The 18,471-nt window shown below is 38.4% G+C and overlaps 1 long non-coding RNA gene across 1 annotated transcript; it reads right to left on the bottom strand.

The window, feature by feature from the left end:
* Positions 1-353: 353 nt before the first annotated feature.
* LOC148191247 (uncharacterized) lies at positions 354-2,985 on the bottom strand. Its single transcript, XR_015782867.1, has 2 exons — positions 2,852-2,985; positions 354-593 (listed from the first exon to the last, which is right to left on the bottom strand). It is a non-coding gene; the product is annotated as an uncharacterized LOC148191247 (long non-coding RNA).
* Positions 2,986-18,471: the final 15,486 nt, after the last annotated feature.

The following is an 18,471-nucleotide window of genomic DNA, read 5'->3' as shown; positions in this document are numbered from 1 at the left end:
GAGCAATTAAAACTAACAAAAGTTGTATATCCCTAACAATAAATGGCCTAGGCGTTTATTAATTGAAGAAAATGGTTTTATTCAATTAGTGAAGAAAATGGGTTTTCTTTTATTTTTAATCTTACTTTCTATATTTTTTGTTCCTTTGTTCGCGTTATTCGTACTTCATATTATACTATATAATACAATTTATGCCTTTTAGATTTCATTCCATATTTTAAATAAATTTGCCTTTTAGATTCAATAAGCTGAAAGAAATTAGTTGATTATCCTTATTTTTCATGTTTTATTCATCTAAATGATGAGACTTGTAACATCCCAAAATACAGTAATTACCATAAATCAGAATTAATTACATTTAACCAATGCAGTCTTTATATTAATAAAACAAAGTTCAAAAGCCGAACGGCTTAAGTACAGAAATACAAGAAGTTAGGACGAACGGTTTTACAAAATTTAAATAACCGAACGTCCAATTCACAAACGAACATCTAAAACTAAAAAGGGAGGGCGGACGTCCTACTACTCCGCTTTCACTTCAACTTCAACTAAGTTCTCTTCCTCGATCACGTCCTCCAAGGTGGCCTCGCCTTCTGCTCACATCCACACGGATGATCATTGCAAGACAGGACGGACGTACATATACAATAGACAACACAAGGAAAACGCAAGGGTAAGCTTATATAATTTAATTCATACATCAACATATACAGTTAACATTTCTATTCACACACAGCATGTAACTTAACATAGAAATTTATAGGTTTAATCCTTTTCGACATCCCTATTTATGTACGAATGTCTCAATTGGGTCCTCGTTTTTTAAAGTATATCAAAATGGTCCTTAATTTTGAAAATTGATATCAATTGAGTCCTTTCCGTTAAGTTGGCTGGACGGCGTTAAAAAAATTGATGAGTGGATGCTGAGATGACGAACGAACGCTCGTCCACCAGCGAACGAACGCTCGTTCACCAGCGAACGAACGCTCGTCCACCAGCGAACGAACGCTCGTCGACCACCGAACGAACGGTCGTCCAGTGTGGAACGAACGGTCGTCCAGCAGTAAGAGGTCGACGAGCGTTCGTTCGCTGGTGGACGAGCGTTCGTTCGCTGGTGAACGAGCGTTCGTTCGTCATCTCAGCATCCACTCATCAATTTTTTTAACGCCGTCCAGCCAACTTAACGGAAAGGACTCAATGGATATCAATTTTCAAAATTAAGGACCATTTTGATACACTTTAAAAAATGAGGACCCAATTGAGACATTCGTACATAAATAGGGATGTCGAAAAGGATTAAACCAAATTTATATATATAGATATACTAGACAGACCGTCCGGACTGTATGAATCTGTGTAGCTACAGGCGTCCTTGCACCCGAGTGATGTAGTAACTGGGATACACTCAACAGCTGCCACTCGAGGTTAGCTCTATCCAAAGTACCCCTAAGGAATAGAACCTCCTGCCATTCCCACACATGAACTACTCTCCTCTACGTGAAGATGAGTATCACGGAATATCAGGATGGACCAAGCCAGCATTAGCATAACCACAGTCATACTTTACCAAATTCCATAATCAATATATATGAGTCGTTCCTCCCTGGAACGCTCGTCCAAAATCCATAATCGTATAATCACTCAATATAGTGTTCACACTTTAAGTTCTTATAATTATCATCGTTTTCATCTTTAGATTCAAGAGCATAAAATGACGAACGTTCAATCCTCTGAAGAACTAGGACGAACGTCCAGAGAAAGGTATTGAACGAACGGGGAAGTATATAACGGACGTTACTATCTGTTCGGTCAGTTAAATGAACTGACTCGTCTGGATGTACCCTGGTACTTAAAGAGAATTTCATCATGAGAACCTTAGACCAGATCCAAGGAAAGAAAGAGAGTAAATAACGTTTAGGATTATCCTTGTAGCAATTCGCATACGGAAGACCGATATCAGTAATTGAACGAACGTGAAGAAAGGTGAATATTATTATACTTGAACGAACGCTAGTTTATCAAAGCGGTTATTCAATAATACGAACGCTTGGTATAAGACCGAGCGCTATTTAGGACGAACGCTTGGTATAAGACCGAGCGCTATTTAGGACGTACGCTTGGTATAAGACCGAGCGCTATTTAGAACGAACGCTTGGTATAAGACCGAGCGCTATTTAGGACGAACGCTTGGTGTAAGACCGAACGCTACTTAGGACAAACGCTTGGTATAAGACCGAGCGCTACTTATTTTAAAGTATAAGGGTGTAATTTAGTATTATTTAAATTAAGGTATATGGTATCACTATGCTGAGCCAAACGCTCAAACATAATATTTCAAATGAGGACGCTCGTTCTCGGACAGAATTCTTTCCGAATGAAAGAATTCCATTTTTAAGTCATTTATTAGGAAACCGAACGGTATAAGACCGTACGATGACGAACACAGTTTATCATAGGGGGTAATTTACATTCAGATTTTTCATCTATCTTAACTCAATATGTCTCATACAATTCATACTTTATAATTTCATATCCATCATTAATTCACATACTTTATAGAATTCATCATATTAACAACTCATACTATACATTAATCATCCATCTTTCAATCCATACGTATCACAATCAACATACAGTTCAACCAACAGAAATCATATTCATCCAGTACAACAATGCTCGTTCAAGCATACTCATTCAGCCCATATACATATATATATATATATATATATATATATATATATATATATATATATATATATATATATATATATATATATATATCATACCTTCAATCCATATCATGTTTTCATACAACATACAAGTATAAATTAAATTAATAAGCTTCCCTTACCCGGATTCGTACGCAACTTGTCCTAAACGCAAGATTTTTGGCTTCGTCCAACTACCGTTTTTCTACCCTCAATGGTCACTTAAGTTTCTTCAACTAAATCTAACCAAAGAAACGCAGAAGAAATCAGCTTATACCCTTGAATTCAACTGAATCTGGGTTCGCAGGTAATCCAGAAACGAACGTCTAGGTTGGGGGCTTACCGGTTCCAAACTCTGAAGCTGTTCGGTCCAGAATGTAGCTCACGGCGTAGGGAACGTTCCTACGGTTCTGAATGTTGAACGGAGAAGAAATGGATGAGTAACAGTAGAGAGAAGTTGAAGGCTTTCTAGAGAGAAGGTGGAGAAAAATGGAGAAATCAGTTTTGAGGAAGAAGGTGAGTGCATGCAGAGAATGGGAAGTAGTGTTTCAGAAAATTCAGTTCTCTTCCCCAAGTCAAACGGACGTTCTCTCACACGCGGACACCTGTCTTCCACTACTGATTTCAGAATGTTCCAACTTGACACATGGCAGACGTGTGGCAGAGAATGTAAGTGCGTTTTCAATGCACGACAGAGTGGGTTTTAATTACTCTGAGCAGTGACGTGGTGTGCATTAACTACGATGTGACAGACGTTTTGCAGGGTTAATTATCTAGGGTCTTACAAGACTAATTTTGTTCCAAAAGAAAACTATAACCCTCTATTATGACAATAAAGCTGGCTTTATTAAAAAAAATTGTATAATTAGTACGTATTTTTCCAACACTGAATTATAATTTAAAAATATATTAATAACTTTTCCAAAAATGAGAGAAACATTAAAAAGAACAAATATTTTACTGATAGATAAAATGTAAGGACCGTGCGTCCTTTTAAAAAGAAGGAGATGGAGGGGGGTGACAGCTGCACGTTCGTGATGGGAGAGGGCCTCCACATCCAGCAAGGAATTGGGAAAAGAAGGGAGCAGCTGCACGTTTGAAGGAAATGGAGGGGGCGCACGTTCAGCAAAAGTGGGCAGCAACAGTTGGTGGTGGGTCTCTCCACCTTGAGTGCTCCAGCTAGACTTGGCACTGAGGAATGGAAGGAACGACTGAGGTTCGTCCAGCTGGCACAGTGCATGCTTCTTCTTTCCCTTTAAGAGAAGAAACCATGAATTGAAGGGGTTGGGTTCTGCATCTGGAGGAGTTAGAGAGCTTGCTGCAAGATCTGGGAGAGGAGAAGTAGAGAGCTTTTGGAGTTGGAAGGAGATCCGCACACTGCATTTCAAGATTCAAGGAAGTCTTCAAGAGGTAAGGGGAGCTAGATCTTTTGTTTGATTGTTGATATATATTGTATTTGATGCAAATCTGGGAATTTGGGGATGAAAAATGGGGTCTCTGGGTTTCTGGAAAACCAGATGCGATTCTGCAGAATTCTGCAGAAACGCGCGCTCGTCCAAACGGTGCTCCACCAAATAGTGGTTGGCCAAAATTTCAGAACGTTCGGTGTTGTATTCTGAACGTTCGCTCGAATAGTGAACGATAGTAGTACGCCAAATCTGTGCGTTCGTCCATATGGGGTTCGACCATGTGGTCGGCCAATTTCGAACGTTCGGTCTTGATCTGATATTAATGTTCGGTTTTGTACTAACGAGCGTCAGCTTTCGTTCTGGGTTTGTTTAGTGAAGTGTTCAGCGATCGTTTTCGTGTACTAGAGATTGTAGCGTTCGGTCATTAATTGGATTCTTAAGTGTAAATCTCGAGCGTTCGGTTTTGCGATAATACTGATTATAAGCGTTCATCCTAAATTGTTATCTTCAGGAAGTGATCTTGAGCGTTTGTTTTGATGAATTAATGATTGTAGTCGTTCGTTTAAGTTGGTATTCTTAGGTTTGGATCTTGAGCGTTCGGTCGTGGTTTAATTTTGATTTTGAGCGTTCGTTCTTGGTTTTATCTGATTATGAGCGTTCGGCCTTAATTTGATGTCCTAAGTTTGATTCCGAAACGTTCGTCCTTGATGAATTAGGGAATATAAGCGCTCGTTGTTAACTTGGTATTCTCGGGTAGTAATCTTGAGCGTTCGGTCTTAATTCGATAGTCTTAAGTTTGGAATATTGAGCGTTCGATCTTCATTGATTGTCTTAAGTTTAGATCTTGAGCGTTCGGTCTTGTTCTGTTGAGCGTTCGGTCTTGTTCTAGTGAGCGTTCGATTTTGATAAGGCATTCTCGCTTGTGAGCGTTCGATTTTAATTTGGATTCTTAAGTTTGGATCATAAGCGTTCGTTCTTGGATATTTGTGATTGTGAGCGTTCGACCATAATTGGATATTATAAATTTGAAATCTTTAACGATCGGCCTTAGTATATTAGTGAGTGTGAGCGATCGTTCTTAACTTAGTATTTTCGGGTAGTTATGTTGAGCGTTCGGTTTTCATTTGATAGCCTTAAGTTTGGATCTTGAGCGTTCAGTCTTGATACCTGTTATTAATCGTTAGCGTTCGACCTGGATCGCGTATTATGAGGTTTAATTGGTAAGCGTTCGATCCGGGTGTATCAGTGATAATTAGCGTTCGATCTCTATCATATTTTCTCAGGCTTCAATCTTAGTGTTCGTTCAAATAGTGTTAGTCTCAGGCTTCAATCTTAGCGTTCGTCCTGGCAGGATCCATTTTGAGTGATGTGCTCTGTTTTAGCGTTCGGCATGATATTGTAGGAAAGGGTAACGTCCGTCCGAATAAAGTTCGGCCTGGTATTTGGAAATGATGTTCGTCCAAACAATGTTCGGCCCATGAAATTGGCGTTCGTCCAAATAGTGTTCGGCCTGATTGTGTTGGATCTTATAGCGTACGTCCAAATAGAGTAGTATTCAGTTAGATAGCGTTCGGCAGATGGCGTTCAATATTTCGGTTTTGAGCGTTCGACCTGGTAGTGTATGATCTGATGACGTCCGTCCAAATAGTGTTCGGCCTGGTATTTGGAAATGACGTTCGTCCAGTAGCGTTCGTTCCATTCTGTTAGGAGAATAGTGCTCGTTCAGATAGCATTATACGAATATTGTTGTCTAAATTTATTTTCTCTTGAATTGAATTACGTGTACAAAGGTTTGGAATATATGCTGTGATGTGATATGTGAATATATGAAATATGATAAATTACTGTGATAATACGACTGTGAAATTAAATGAGAAATTTGAGTATGATTTGGACATCTCAGGGAGAGATGGATAAAAATGATATGTGGAGTGTTGTGTTGTTCTGTATAACTGTAGTGAACTTAGGATCGGTATGTTTATCCCTACACTCAAAGCATTGTTCATGCTCACATAGAGAAGAACAGTGTCAGTGGTGAGAGTAGAGGGAGGTCCTCGTCTATAGCCTTTGATGGCAGAGATAGGCAGGTTGGGGATTTACCTTGCTAGTGTTGGAGAAAGACCAACAGACTATGCGAGTGCACAGACTATTGTTAGTTCGACAATTATACAAATCCGGATGAGTCGTGTATTGTGGCTTTACCTTGCATAGTGTTGGAGAGTGCCAGCAGAACTATGTAAGCGTAAAGATGAGTGATTTGTGGGTTAGATGAGTATGTCTAAAATTGTTCCTTTATATGAATCTACGTATGATGACATGAATTAACTGTGCTATATGTATAACATGCTTTTTATATCTAGCTCACCCTTGCATTGTTTGTGTTGTGTGTTGTTTGGGTATGTTTCTCTGACGATGATCATCCACTTGGATGGGAGCAGACGTTGTTGAGGAGATCCCTTTGGAGCAAGAGCTGGAGGATACTAAGGTTACGGAGTAGTCTTCTTAGGAATTTCCCATATGTAGTCGTGTAGTATTTGACTCTTTAAGCTGTTCAAGTTTGAATTTCCGTTTCTTTTATTTCTGGATGACTGTAATTTCACATTTAATTACACGTCATGCTCCGATTGTTCTCTTTATTGGAATGTTGACGTCTTTATTATGTAATATTTGTTATTATATAATCGGGATGTTACATAAAATATAATAGAAATGTTGAGAATGCATTGAACCTTAGAACAGTGATGTTTAGGTCCTTTCAGAATACAGTTGCATCTAAGGTACCACTACAGTATAGTACTTAATGTTTAAGGAAAATGGTGCACCGATCACTAATTGCGGAGATGGTGGACAGAGTTTTTTATGTGAAGAACCGTCCATGAACACTAGATTTTTTTCCCCGGGAGGCATGTCCACCAATCCACCTCCAATGAAGACTTATGTGAGGATGGGGTCACGAAAGCGTTACAAGAGCAGAGTGCTTAGGACTCCTTACACTTGATTTCTTAGAATAAAATATGAGTGATATTTGTATAGATTTCTTAAGAGAAAGTAATACAAAATTGTACATAGATGAACAAATGTTTGTAATTTGGAACATATTTTGTTCAATGTTAAGAGAAAGTAATACAAAATTGTACATATTATTAATGTTAATTGAATTTCCTTTGTTATTGTCATTGTGAAATAAGGTTTTGTTTGAATTGTTAATGAATAAAGTGACCACTTTGATTAGTATTGATGTATTTGATGGAGGAATAAAACAATGCTTGTGACATGATGAAGTTAGGTGAAGTCCTAGAACTTATACACCCAAAAACACAGTTGTAATCGATTACAACTCATTGGTAAACGATTACACGAACAAAATCCAAGATTTGTACAGAAACTTGTACTTGGGGAGTCAGCTGTGGTAACCTAGGTGACCACAGTCAAAATTTTTAATTTTTTTTGACATAAATCCAATGCTTTTCACTTGATTTTAGTGTTTAAGTGTGAGTAGAGGCTGGAAAGTCATGTTTGGACACCCCATGATTGAGGAAAGGAACAATTTTTATGAGATGAACAACTTAGATGAAGTCTTGAAACTTCTGCACCAAAAAATACACCTGTAATCGTTTACAAATGCTTGGTAAACGATTACACGAACAAAATCCAGGTTTTGTACAGAAACTTGTAGTGGAGGAGTCAGTTGTGATAACCTAGGTGACCATAGTCAAAATTTTTAATTTTTTGGCATAAATCTAATGCTTTTCACTTGATTTTAGTGTTTAAGTGTGAGTAGAGGCTGGAAAGTCATGTTTGGACACCCCATGATTGAGGAAAGGAACAATTTTTATGAGATGAACAACTTAGATGAAGTCTTGAAACTTCTGCACCAAAAAATACACCTGTAATCGTTTACAGATGCTTGGTAAACGATTACACGAACAAAATCCAGGATTTGTACAGAAACTTGTAGTGGAGGAGTCAGTTGTGGTAACCTAGGTGACCATAGTCAAAATTTTTAATTTTTTGGCATAAATCCATTGGTTTTTACTTGATTTTAGTGTTTAAGTGTGAGTAGAGGCTGGAAAGTCATGTTTGGGCACCCCATGATTGAGGAAAGGAACAATGTTTATGAGATGAACAACTTAGATGAAGTCTTGAAACTTCTGCACCAAAAAATACACTTGTAATCGTTTACAGATGCTTGGTAAACGACTACATGAACAAAATCCAGGATTTGTACAGAAACTTGTACTGGAGGAGTCAGTTGTGGTAACTTAGGTGATCATAGTCAAAGTTTTTAATTTTTTGGCATAAATCCATAGGTTTTCACTTGATTTTAGTGTTTAAGTGTGAGTAGAGACTGGAAAGTCATGTTTGGGCACCCCATGATTGAGGAAAGGAACAATGTTTATGAGATGAACAATGTTTGGACATCCATTCATAATGACATCATAATCAAAAGAGAAGTTGTGATGACAATATAATGAGAAATTGGACTTGTGAATTGCACGTCCAAAAGAAAATCTGTCATTGAAATTCATATTATAATCATCCAAACATCATTCATAATTACATCATAATGAAAACAAAATCTGTCATTGAAATTACAAAGTGGACTTCAAATGCACGTCTGACAGTTTACAAATCTACTGCATAAGAAATTAATGATGGATATTTTTGCTGCATTGCAGGTTATGGGTCCTGTATATATGCGGGAAGGTGAGATTGACCGAGTCTATGTGCACATCAATTATGAATTTAATCTTACAAGTATTTATGTTTATCAAACCTGATATTGTATTGAATTCAATATTTTGATGACAGTACTAACTCGAGCTTTGGTGGAAGAAGTTCATCTTCTGCAGCAATTGGACTTGGACCTGTAAGTCCTGTAGGAGTTGGAGCTGGTTTGAACCTGCAAGTGTCCACCTTTCAGTATTTGATATCGTCTATTAGTGTTCTTTTTGCTTTAATGATGTTATGACCAAAAGAGGCCCTAGTTTTAGATTGCAACTTTATACTGTTTCTGGGCCATATTTATGGTACAAGTCTACCCGTTACGTGCCACTTCGTATGGTGTATTTGGGGTCATTCTTGGTAGGTAGTTGCAGAAATTTAGTGCTTTAGCTGGAGAATACAAATGATTCGAGATATACCATTGCCAAAAATGTAATCAATTTATTAGTAGTGACTAATGTCATTTCAACTGACTTTTTGCAAACTCTTAAAGCTATATGTCAGTGATGCTCTCGCTAATCTCAATTGAACCTACGCGTTTCTCACCAAATGGCATAAGTCAAGATTAGGTTTCAAAAAACCCAATAAAGCATGCAATTTCAACAAACAAAAATGGCTTTAAATAAACACATGCTTACTCTTATATCGAGGAGGAATTAGCACCTCAAAGGTTAGTAATCAAACCGGTACAGCACAAAAACAATTACCAATAAAAAATGCCACGAAAATGCACCATTTGATAAAATATACAAAAGTACATACAAACACTTACAATGGAAAATCCACTAAAGTTGATTTTAAGGGTGGACGTAATTCAAATTTAACAGCAGTTATACTATACAAGCTTTCATTTCATCATTGTAATATAAATACTATTTGGAGGTTGATTTGGGTCAGACTGAATCATCAGATTCTTCAGAATCACTCCTGTCAGGCTCCCCTGCATTTGTAAGATTCTCTGGAACATTGATGAATCAATATTTTATTGATTTCACTTAGTTTATTGTACCGGATTTAATCAAGGAATTGTGCTTGAATGTACAGTATTATCCTATTTTTCCTAATTTTGCTAAATTTGATCGGAAATTCTTATTTTAACTAATTTGAATTATCTGAGCTAATTATTTTACAAGGAGAATTTGGAGATACAATTTGGGACATTCGAAGGTTAAATGAGAAATGGCAATTGAGCCCAATGCATCTCAGTCATTTCAATTTTCGCACAGTGCTGCGTGAATGTTGTGTCAACTTGTGTGTCCTCGTTTGAGTTCAATTCTTATCCGTTTTCCATGCAATTTTTTTTCATAGTTTCGTATGGATGTCTATTTTCACGTATAGTTTTTATTTTGTTCAAATTCGTTCTGTGCTGTTCCCAGTATTTTTTTTACTCCCCTATGTCAGTCCAATGCTTACTGTTTGAGTGATTTCTAATCTGTTTGCATTTGCTTGCTGTTGGGTACTTGTGGTGGTTAGGAATTGATAATTAGACAGTGCTAAAAGCTTCCAATACTCTTAAACAAGGCATACACAGCTTGGCTTTATTGAATAGCAAAGAAAAAGAAGCAGCCACATGCACATCGGCCCACATGAAAAGCTTTTGGATTTTAAAATTGGAAAGTGGAGTGTTACGGAGAATGGATGGCAGCACGCATGAATTGGAGAAAGTGGTCAGAAACATCATTTCTTTCTTTTAAATTTGGTGCATGGTGATTAGAAAGAAGGGCACCGAGAGAGATTAGGAGGTGCAGCCCATGTGCAAAAGGCACGGAAAGTGGAGGGGCCGTACGGTTTTGTTTTATATAGCATGGAAGATTGGAGAATTTTTTCTTTGGTTTTGGAAGAATGAGCCGTGAATGCTGAATGGAAAAGAGGGGTCACCACATTGAGACACACGGCCCACGTGGAGAAGAGATGTGCAGATTTTATTCCCCATGTTTTTCATTTCACATCAGCTTTTTATTATTCAATTGATAAACAAAAAAAAGCACATGGCCCATGGACAAGTCACGTTGGCAAGCTCCAAAATGCAAAGTGCTGAAGAAGTGAAATGATGGAAGGACCACGTTCCACTTAACGGTTTTGGTTCAGAGCTAATGCCTTGGCAAAATACAGAATGTGTCCAAATAAGTGAAGCAAACTGCACCAGCAGGAGCAGCCACGTTGAGGAGGTGCTTCACTAAAGCAAGGGTGTGACAAGCAAGGAAGCACACGGCCCACACAGTTTTCGGCCCAGCACATTCCGCACCTTTACACGTCCAACAACAGCATGCGGGTGCAAAAAGAGGTTGCACGGTTAAGGCATGGTCCAGTAGCATCTTGGAAAGCTTCACACGTCCAGCTTGGATGAAAGTTACTCCACGGCCTTGAGGGGGAGCTGTGACAACCAGCAGCTTGAGAAATGCGGTGCACACAGTAACTCGGGAGTCCATCCAGAAAAAGAGAAGCACACGGTCCAGACAATGGAGAAAAAGCACGCGGAAAAAGGCACCGAGCTGGAGGGGGGCACTCGTATTATTTTGGGCTCTTTCGGTTTTTGAAAAGGAGGGGGGTGACCTAACGGGGGACAGCCACCAGCTTTATGAGAGTTTTCCCTTGAGCATTTTTTTTTCAGATGGTAGAGATGGAAGGTTACGGGTGAGGGCTGGGACATACTACAGCCGCCACACATTTTAGCGCCACTTACATGTTCTTTTCGGGGGCTGGAGTTTTGAAAAAGATGGTGGAGGGGAGCGTCCAGAGGCAGCACACGAGAATGAGGAATGAAAGAGATTTTCCCATTTTATTTTGTGCAAGGGGCTGGAATGTTCCTTTTTAGTTTTTCATTGAATAAAAAAGATTCAACACTTTTGCATTTAATACCTTTTATTCCCTTGATTCCAACTACTGTCACTGCCAACATTGTTTGGCATTTAATGTTTTTTTTTTTTTTTTATTCCGGCACACATGGAGAGGTGTTGATTCACCTTCTTTGATTGAGAGTACTGATTTACTTTGCTGGAATGAAGCACACGGTGATAGGAAAGAACATGCTAGCATTTAATTGGCTTTAATGGAATGAGTAGTAGATTAGGATAAAGTCTAGATGATGGGACATGTGGTAGCAGGAGGTGTAGCAATGTGTTTCTTTTATTTGTTTAAGAATGAAGAGGTAGATTAGATGAAGCAAAGTAGTGCGCGGTCATGGGAATTTATTCCCTTGTCACGTCAACTTTAGAAGGTGAAGAATACTTTGAAAAATTTATTTTAGAAGTATTTGTAGGAAGTTGGCAACACGTAGTGTCACGGGAGTGTGTCACGTTCTGGAGGCAAAGAGGGGAAAATTCCATTTCATTTAGGCTGTGTTCGCATGAACGGAATTTACTAATTTGCGAGCGAAGAATTCAGCTCGTTATGCGTTCGTTTGGAGTGAAATGCGCGGACGGATTTGCGATGAAATGCGGGATGGTTGCACTGTTCAGTCACCCGTGGTTGTGAAGAGATTTGCGCGGATTGTGAGCGAAATGTCGCGTGTGCCCTCAGTTTAGAAACGTGTAACCGGTTACATGTTCGCGTAACCGGTTACGCGTTCGCGTAACAGGTTACGCGTTCGCGTAACCGGTTACGTGATTTCCTATTTTTTTTTTTTTTCAAGTTTTTTTATAATTATTTTAATATTAATAAAATTAGATATATTATATTTTTTAATTTATTTTTAATAAATTGATTATTATATTTTCTAATTTTTTTTAATAAATTGATTACTATATTTTCTAATTTATTTTTAATAAATTGATTATTATATTTTCTAATTTATTTTTAATAAATTGATTATTTAGTATTCTAATTTATTAAAAAAAATTGATTACTTAGTTTTTTAAATTTTTAAACATTAATTTTATAAATTATTCATAATTTTTTTTTCTTTATAAACATTTTTACAATTAAATATAACATTTATAAATAACATTTTATAACTAGGGACATTTTGGTAATCTTCAATTTATATCAATTAAACTAATTTTTAAAATCTATCACATCAATCAAATCCTACACTAATTTTCACAAACTTTACTTCCAAATCCACTCTCAATTACCCACAAATCCACTCAAAAAAACAACAAAAAAATTACCCTCAAATCCACTCAAATCCATTCAAATCATCTCCCCCAAATCATCTCCTCCAAATCACTCCAAACGAACACACCCTTATTTTGCTAGAAGGAGGCACGGGTTCTAGTGGTAGAATAGGAATACTTTCTTGGAGAATGAAACATATGATGGATTGAGATGGTGACTCACGCGGATGGATTTTGGAAGCACACAGTTTAAATTTGAATTATCTCCAAGCGTTTCTTCTTGTTATTTCTGTGATGAATTTTTTTTTTTTTATGTTTATGTTTAGCCTACAACATTGTGCATTTGATGTTTTAGCTTGAATGTTGCCTTTCTGTAGTTTGAACTGTGTTTGGATATTTATTTGTTGTTGTGTTCAGTTTCATGTTTTTATACATTTGAATACAGTCAATTATATTCGGTTGTGTTTAATTTTCATTTTTTTCAGTTCAATTGCATTCACAAAAACATTTTCAAAACCCCCCACTATGTGTTTGATCTGAGACTGAACCACATTTGATCCTTGAGAGACGACCTAGGAGTCACTTCCTAGTACTGTACTGCATTAATATCTGCAATCAACTTTTGTGTGAGGTGCGACCCTCTCATCAAAATGGCGCCGTTGCCGGGGACCAATGGTTCGGTCTTAGGTTTTTGTTGTGTTTGTGTGTGTTGTGTTTTGTCTTGTGTTGTGATGTGATGTGATGTGATGTGATGTTCTGTTTTGTGTGTGCGTGTTGCGTGTATAAATGTGTTGTGTTTCATTTGTTTCGTGATTTTTAGTATTCTTCTTTTTCCATGTCTACCTATTTTGATTTTGTGAACACTGCTTGTTTTGCTAGTGCCTCTGATTATGATTCTCCTTCTGCATGTTACTCTGATTGTAATTCATATTCTGCTGATTTCTATGTTGAGAACAATACGAATCATCCTCTAATTTCTGAGAGTGCTCTTTGTGAGCCGGTTTCTCTTAAGGAGGATGATCTTCATTGCGATCTCACCCCTGGACTGATACATTTGCTGCCTAAGTTTCATGGTTTTGCAGGAGAATGCCCACACAGACATTTGGAGGAGCTCCACATCATGTGCTCTTCAATGAAGCCTCCAGATGTCCCTCTTGATTACATTTTCTTGAGCGCATTTCCGCATTCATTACAAGGAGCAGCTAAGGATTGGAAAGACTCTCTTCCTCTGAGATCCGTTACCGATTGGGGATATCTTGAGCATCAGTTTCTGAGCAAATTTTCCCTTGTGCAATATGTTTACAGCAACGGTCTTGGATGGAATGACCCTACCTTGGAATGGTATAATGCTCCACAGCATCATTATCAAGAACCACCATTCCAGAGTACTTGTATGCCTCCACCAGTCCAGCAATACCAAAGTCAGCAATATGATGCTCCTGCCCAAATAGCTCCTCAGCCTTCTACTTCTGAGCCTACATTGCAGGAGTTGTTGGAGCAGATGACCATGCAGAACCTTCAGTTTCAGCAAGAGAACATGCAGTTCCAGCAAGAAATAGGAGCTGCCATTCAGAGTATGACTGATCAGATAGGGCAGATGGCCACTCAACTCACTGAGGAACAGTCTCAAGATTCAGAGTCATCATTTCAGACTGTTTGGATTCCAGATGATGATGGTGGCATCCACATAGGAGATGGGGAGCAGAGTTATGAGCTTACCACTGTGCAACCTACTTTCCCACCTTCAGATGTCCTTACTCTTGCATCTGAGGAGACTGATAAAGATCTTAAGGAACAGGCAGAAATAAGCAGTAATTCTGAACCAGAAGGTACAAATGAATTTGATCAACAAACACCCACAGTGGACAACAAAGGTGCTGACACTGACAAAAGCTTCAAGATCAATAGGCACCTGCTGAACCTACTCATCAACAATCACTTCTTCTTAGATCCAGCTGTGGAAGACATTTCCCTGCTTGATCAAATATGGAGGATGAAGCAATTTTTCCTCAAAACTTCCTGGCTGGATCTTGTGGTGGAAGACATCTCCCTGATAGTCCAAAATTGGCAACTGCCACCATGACCAGGGGAGTTTTCTTTCTCTCTTCTCCCCCTTTCCGTACTTTTATTGCACTTGTCCATGATTTGTTCACTGTTCTGATTTCTGATCTTATTGTTTGTGACACATTGAGGACACTGTGTAGTTTAAGTGTGGTCTATTGGGGGAGATTTTTATTTTTCTTTGTTAGTTTTTGTTTCTTGGTTAAATTTTTTTTCTTTTCTCGGTTATTTTTGTCGTGTCTTGTGTACAGTTTTACATGTTTCTCTTGATTTCTGGACTTTGTTTATGTTGTAGATGTATCTTTCACTTCATTGATACTCTGATTTGTTTGAAATCCTTGCTTTTCTCTGCTTGAGAAGATGATTATGATGTTTGAGAGGTTGATTTGATTGTGACATAAATTACCCTGTGTGAGATTTGAGCCACTTGATGTTCTTTCTTGTGTGTGATACGTCTCTTGATTGCTTGCACATATGCCTTGGCTTGACTCTTGTGGATAATTCTTGATTGATATGCATGTTTGGAAGTGATAAAGGCAGTTTTGTTTTTGAGCCTCTCTAGCCAAATAAGCTTACCTTGTTCTGATTCTTTGAAAACCCTTGTTGAGCCTATACTTTCCTCATTTCTTTGTTTTGAAACTCATACACTAGCCCTAAGTGAAAAACCATGATTACCTTAACCTTAGGGAATTTTGGAGCTTTGGAAGCGTTTTGGGAACAAGTGTGGTCTCCCTGGGGATTCTGATGAATTGGCTAATTGGTTCCTCTTATTGTTTTGTTTTTGTAAATCTTGTCTTTTACAGTTTTGTTTTGAAAAGAGAGAAAAGAAAAGAGACAGGATGAAGAAAAAAAAATATATAAAAAAAAATGATGAAAAAATTTTTTTTTGTGAATAATGGGGTCAAAAAGAGGATTGAATTAGAGGTTTTGGGTGTGATCTGACTGTGTTTACACTTGTTCCCCACTGCTCCTCTATTTCTTTTGGTTTACAGCTTCTCATCCATATGTTATCCTCCCATGTCCTTGGCCCCATTACATCCATAAAAGACCTTTTGATTTGAACATGCATATGTTTTGAGTGATGATATTAGAGGCTTGCCAAGTTTGTTGTTGTTTGCTTTCTTGAGTGCATTGAGTTGAAATTCTTTACCTTATACACTTGAGAGAAACACTGATAGTGCATCTGTGAGGTTTTGTTACTTTTGATTCACCTCTTGAGCTGATTGATCATTTTTCCATGTCTTGAATTGCTTGGATGATTTCATGAGTATCTGCTTTCTCTGATCGATTCTGTGTTGGATATTGTCTACTTCCTTTCTTGGTCCAGACTCCTGGAGAACTGTGTAATTTTGTTTCTGTCCTTCTTGAGTCTTTGTTTTCTGTATGCTGAGTTTGTGTCACCTCCCTAAAAGTCCTTTGAACTATTCCCTGATCTGCGTCCTGATTTTGCCCAGGAGTGCAAAGGACTAAGTGTGGTCTATTTTGATGAATCAATATTTTATTGATTTCACTTAGTTTATTGTACCGGATTTAATCAAGGAATTGTGCTTGAATGTACAGTATTATCCTATTTTTCCTAATTTTGCTAAATTTGATCGGAAATTCTTATTTTAACTAATTTGAATTATCTGAGCTAATTATTTTACAAGGAGAATTTGGAGATACAATTTGGGACATTCGAAGGTTAAATGAGAAATGGCAATTGAGCCCAATGCATCTCAGTCATTTCAATTTTCGCACAGTGCTGCGTGAATGTTGTGTCAACTTGTGTGTCCTCGTTTGAGTTCAATTCTTATCCGTTTTCCATGCAATTTTTTTTCATAGTTTCGTATGGATGTCTATTTTCACGTATAGTTTTTATTTTGTTCAAATTCGTTCTGTGCTGTTCCCAGTATTTTTTTTACTCCCCTATGTCAGTCCAATGCTTACTGTTTGAGTGATTTCTAATCTGTTTGCATTTGCTTGCTGTTGGGTACTTGTGGTGGTTAGGAATTGATAATTAGACAGTGCTAAAAGCTTCCAATACTCTTAAACAAGGCATACACAGCTTGGCTTTATTGAATAGCAAAGAAAAAGAAGCAGCCACATGCACATCGGCCCACATGAAAAGCTTTTGGATTTTAAAATTGGAAAGTGGAGTGTTACGGAGAATGGATGGCAGCACGCATGAATTGGAGAAAGTGGTCAGAAACATCATTTCTTTCTTTTAAATTTGGTGCATGGTGATTAGAAAGAAGGGCACCGAGAGAGATTAGGAGGTGCAGCCCATGTGCAAAAGGCACGGAAAGTGGAGGGGCCGTACGGTTTTGTTTTATATAGCATGGAAGATTGGAGAATTTTTTCTTTGGTTTTGGAAGAATGAGCCGTGAATGCTGAATGGAAAAGAGGGGTCACCACATTGAGACACACGGCCCACGTGGAGAAGAGATGTGCAGATTTTATTCCCCATGTTTTTCATTTCACATCAGCTTTTTATTATTCAATTGATAAACAAAAAAAAAGCACATGGCCCATGGACAAGTCACGTTGGCAAGCTCCAAAATGCAAAGTGCTGAAGAAGTGAAATGATGGAGGGACCACGTTCCACTTAACGGTTTTGGTTCAGAGCTAATGCCTTGGCAAAATACAGAATGTGTCCAAATAAGTGAAGCAAACTGCACCAGCAGGAGCAGCCACGTTGAGGAGGTGCTTCACTAAAGCAAGGGTGTGACAAGCAAGGAAGCACACGGCCCACACAGTTTTCGGCCCAGCACATTCCGCACCTTTACACGTCCAACAACAGCATGCGGGTGCAAAAAGAGGTTGCACGGTTAAGGCATGGTCCAGTAGCATCTTGGAAAGCTTCACACGTCCAGCTTGGATGAAAGTTACTCCACGGCCTTGAGGGGGAGCTGTGACAACCAGCAGCTTGAGAAAGGCGGTGCACACAGTAACTCGGGAGTCCATCCAGAAAAAGAGAAGCACACGGTCCAGACAATGGAGAAAAAGCACGCGAAAAAAGGCACCGAGCTGGAGGGGGGCACTCGTATTATTTTGGGCTCTCTCGGTTTTTGAAAAGGAGGGGGGGTGACCTAACGGGGGACAGCCACCAGCTTTATGAGAGTTTCCCTTGAGCATTTTTTTTTCAGATGGTAGAGATGGAAGGTTACGGGTGAGGGCTGGGACATACTACAGCCGCCACACATTTTAGCGCCACTTACATGTTCTTTTCGGGGGCTGGAGTTTTGAAAAAGATGGTGGAGGGGAGCGTCCAGAGGCAGCACACGAGAATGAGGAATGAAAGAGATTTTCCCATTTTATTTTGTGCAAGGGGCTGGAATGTTCCTTTTTAGTTTTTCATTGAATAAAAAAGATTCAACACTTTTGCATTTAATACTCTTTTATTCCCTTGATTCCAACTACTGTCACTGCCAACATTGTTTGGCATTTAATGTTTTTTTTTTTATTTTTATTCCGGCACACATGGAGAGGTGTTGATTCACCTTCTTTGATTGAGAGTACTGATTTACTTTG

Source organism: Vigna umbellata, chromosome 11 (assembly GCF_029865625.1).
Source record: "Vigna umbellata cultivar VRB3 chromosome 11, Vumbellata_1.0, whole genome shotgun sequence".
Taxonomy (NCBI): Eukaryota; Viridiplantae; Streptophyta; class Magnoliopsida; order Fabales; family Fabaceae; genus Vigna; species Vigna umbellata.
This window is presented reverse-complemented; position numbering and strand designations above follow the sequence as displayed.